At 45.7% G+C, this 4325-nt stretch overlaps 1 pseudogene; it reads right to left on the bottom strand.

The window, feature by feature from the left end:
* Positions 1-3158: 3158 nt before the first annotated feature.
* On the bottom strand, positions 3159-3360 carry LOC129405157 (U2 spliceosomal RNA; annotated as a pseudogene).
* Positions 3361-4325: the final 965 nt, after the last annotated feature.

Here is a 4325-nt window from a genome sequence, read left to right as displayed (position 1 = left end):
GGGTGAGGGCAGAGGGAAACTGGGGACACTGGTGGTGGGAAATGACACTGGTGAAGGGACGAGTGTGGGAACACTGGACGACTGAAACCCAATCATAAACAACTTCGTAACTATGTATTTCACTATAATTCCGTTAAGATCACTGTAGCACTGTCATCCCGCTGCTCATTGATTTGCTCAAGCGGGCACCAGTAATGTTTCCATTGTGAGACTTGTTACTGTTTTTGGCATATCAAATACACCACGGGGAGCTTGCCAGGCTCTGCCATGCGGGCATAATACTCCTGGTAGCTTGCCGGGCTCTCTGAGAGGGGTGGAGGAACCAAACCCGGGTCACAAAATAAATTTAAATTCCAAGGTCTGTTTAAAAATAGCACTTCACTGCACTGTATCACTGCTGTCCGGTTCTTCATCGATTTGCTCGAGCGGGCACCAGTATCATCTCCATTGTGAGACTTGTTGTCACTGTGTTTCACATATTAAATATGCCATGGGGAGCTTGCCAGGCTCTGCCGTGAGGGTGGGATACTCTCGGTAGCTTGCCGGGCTCTCCAAGAGGGATGGAGGAATCGAACCTGGGTCAGCCACGTGCAAGGCAAACGCCCTACCTTCTGTGCTATCGCTCCAGTCCTTTAAAAATAGAGATATTAAAAATAAATAAATAAATAAATAAATAAATAGGCAGGTCAAGGGCCTGGGCTTCGGGGCCTGTGTGTACCCACTTGGCCTGCGTTTACCCACTTGAGCAGATTCACCTTCATGGTAGAGGCCGGGCCGGGACACATACCAAAAAAAAAAAAACCCATTAAAAGAATAGTAATCATTTAAAAAACTTTTTAAAGAAAAAAAATAAACCAAACCTTGGATAAAAATAGAAACACATTAAGCATTATAAAAAAATAGTACTGAGGGGCTAGAGTGATAGATCTGGAAGCCAAGAGGACTCGTGATACTCGCTGAAGCCTGCGGGATGCATCCCAGAGCCGGAAGCAGAAGCTCCGGCCTGACCCAGTTCATTTCCCACACCTGGGAGGCGTCTGTCTGGGCCCTTCACAGTGATAGGTGGGCATGGGATGAGGCGCTGAGGATGTCAGACTGTGACAAAGAGGACTCAGGGGAGGGACAGACACACCGCAGCAGATGTCCTCTAATATTTAGGCACTGCAGGGACTAAGAAGACATTTGTCATCCTGCTGTCTCACGGTGCCAAGAGACAGGACTGATGTTTTTGTCCGGTGTTTTTCCAAAGCAGGGTCTTATCCAAAACAATTCAGCGTGATGATGCCGCAATGCATTTAATGGGTTTGCTCACCAGAGCCCTTGGTGTCGAGAAACAAGGCCACTTCTACTTTGCACTGTCCTCTCTCCATTCCCCAAGGGAGCTCAGGTTGCTTCTTATTTTATTTATTTATTTTTTTTGCCCACAGAGCAACCCATACTAATAAAGCGACAAATGTTCCCGCTGATCTGCAAAGCACTCTTGGAGTGGGCATGCTAGGGATCCCAGAGGGTTGATAAGAATCGTGATACAGATGATTTTTGTTTGTTTTTGGGTCCATACCTGGCTCTGCTCAGGGCTTACTTCTGAGGACTCAGGGGAGGGACAGACACATAGTATGTGCTCAAGGATCATTCTTGCTGGTTTTGGGAACCACGGGGTTCCGGGGATTGAACCTGGGCTGGCCGTGTGCAAGGCAAACGCCCTTTCGCTCTCCAGGCCCAGGGTTAGGGAGATCTCTAAGAGACGCCACACAGAAGGCTTTCCCTAGTCCTCCACGTGGGATGCTGGGGATTAAACCCGGGTCAGCTGTATGCAAGATAAATATCCTACCCCACTGTACTACTGCTCCAGCCCCTGTTTGTCTTTACTTAAAATTGAACTCAGGGCCTCAGACCTGCAAGGCAAGTGCTCTGTATTGAGCCACAGTCCCGTGTCCTTAACATGTGAATTTTAAGCTGAAAGTGTCTTGCTTTGTTGAGCTAAGTTTGGTGGAATGAAGACTATGGTCTTAACACTGTGAGACAGAAGTGGAGTTTGAAATGGTTTATAAACATTTTCCATTTTAAGATGTGGGATGGAGGCGCCGGAGCAATAGCACAGTGGATGAGGTATTTGCTTTGCTTTGACCACCCCAGGTTGGATCTTCAGCACCTCAGATGGTCTGAGTACTGCAGGGATCCCTGGTGCAGAGCTAGGAGTAAGCCCTGACTTGGAGCCTGTAGCCCAAACAAACAAAAAAGAGATGAAGCTTTTTTCTTTTTCTTTTTGCTTTCTTGGGTCATGCCCGGTGATGCTCAGGGGTTACTCCTGTCTCTGCATTCAGGAATTACTCCTGGTGGTGCTCAGGGGACCCTATGGGATGCTGGGAATCGAACCTGGGTCGGACACATGCAAGGCAAACACCCTACCCGCTGTGCTATCTCTCCAGCCCAAAAAGAGATGAGGCTTTGACAAACTTGCCTTTATCGATAGTGGGTTGAGGGTGACTTGCTAATAAAGGGAAGGAAAGCAAAGCTCATAACTTCATGATGTGCTAATAATAGTCATCAGGAAGATGTAATACAGCATTTTATTTACGACTTCAGTACTTGACATCAAAGGAGACGCTAATGGAGAAGCAGAAATTCAATCCATCCTTAAGCTGATGGGGAAAGTTATTTTTGGCTGGGAGAGTTTTTCACAGCTATTAGATCATATGTAAGGGGATGCTTTTTCCCTCATCAAATGTGAAGGCAGTCACACTAGAAAAAAAGAGTAAAAGAGTATTATTTATTTTTATGGTGCTGGGGATCCAATCCAGAGTCTCACACCAAGTACTCTATTCCTGATACACCTCTCCAGCCCCCCCCCCCAATGGTTTTTGTTTTGGGAGCTCACTCAGTGGTGCTCAGGGGCTATTTCTGGTCCAACGCAGTGCTCATATACAGTTCCAGCGGTTGAACCCAGGTTGGCTGGTTCAATCAGGGCAAGTCCCGCTGGCCCCCACAATGGCATTACTTTTCAAAAGAAGTGCAACGATTTGAATGTTCAATTCATTTTAACAACTGTACATGTTCCTATAATTAGCATCTAAAGTTCTAGAAAGTTCCCTCACCTTGTTACATTCTTTTCTTTCTTTCTAATTTTTTTTGTTCCCATCCTCATTTTTTGTTCCTGGAAGGTATGCACCATTCCTGGAAGAACTGAAATACCAGGCTCATGTCTTATGTGGACAGAACAAGCGCTTAGAGGAACTTCTGGCTCCAAAAGTCGATCTAATTTATTGTTCTAAGGCAGAGGAAGCTTCTGATATTAAACTGATAAGAAGAGATACTACACTTGATTTTTTTTCTGAGTCACACCCGGCGATGCACAGGGGTTACTCCTGGTTCATGCACTCAGGAATTACTCCTGGCGGTGTTTAGGGAACCATATGGGATGCTGGGAATTGAACCCAGGTTGGCCGAGTGCAAGGCAAACGCCCTACCCACCGTGCTATTGCTCCAGCCCCTGATTTTTTTTTATTTTGCCACACCCAGTGATGCTCAGAGCTTACTCCTGACTCTGCACTCAGGAATCACTCCTGGAAGTGTTTGGGGGACCATATGAGGTGCTGGGGATTGAACTTTGGTTGGTCATGGGCAAGGCAAGTGCCCTACTCAATGTACTAACACTTGATCTTAACTAAGAGGCCAGAAAGCGATTCTCTTTTCCTTTCAACTCAGACCCCGTTTTTCTCACAGGGACAATTGCGGTCTGATTTCTCTTCCCATAGATTAGTTCCTATGCATTTAGGGATCCATTCACTTTTCTCTGCAAGTAACAAAGCTTTTGTTCCTTTGTATGAATATTACTATTTATCCATTTCTGGCTGATGGAGTTGTTTTGAATTTTGTTTTCCATCTGAGCACATTCTTATTTGAGGTTTTGTGTGGACCTAGTTTGCAGAATTGCTGGTTACATTGTAACTCTGTTTAATCATCTGAGAAACTTGCCTGGCTATTTTCTAAAGGAGCTGGACCAGTTTACATTCCCACCTGAAGTGCACAAAGGTTTACATTTCTCCATATCCTTGTAAACACTTATTGCTCACCTATTTTTTTTTTGTGGCCACACTCAGTGGTACTTGGGGGCTTCTCCCAATACAATGTTTGGGAAGGGGGGTGTGTTCAGGGGACCAGGAGGTGTCTTTGACTGAACTCAGGGCTTCTGCATGCAAAGCAGGAGTCCTTTCTTGGAGTCATCTGCACAGCCTATAACCCATAGCTTATCTATTTACTAATTTATCTGTTTTGGGGGGGTCACATCTAGCAGTACTCAGGTTTATTCCAATTTTGTGCTCAGA

Source organism: Sorex araneus, chromosome 5 (assembly GCF_027595985.1).
Source record: "Sorex araneus isolate mSorAra2 chromosome 5, mSorAra2.pri, whole genome shotgun sequence".
NCBI lineage: Eukaryota > Metazoa > Chordata > Mammalia > Eulipotyphla > Soricidae > Sorex > Sorex araneus.
The sequence above is the reverse complement of the archived record's forward strand: the minus strand, read 5'-3'. Positions and strand labels throughout refer to the sequence as shown.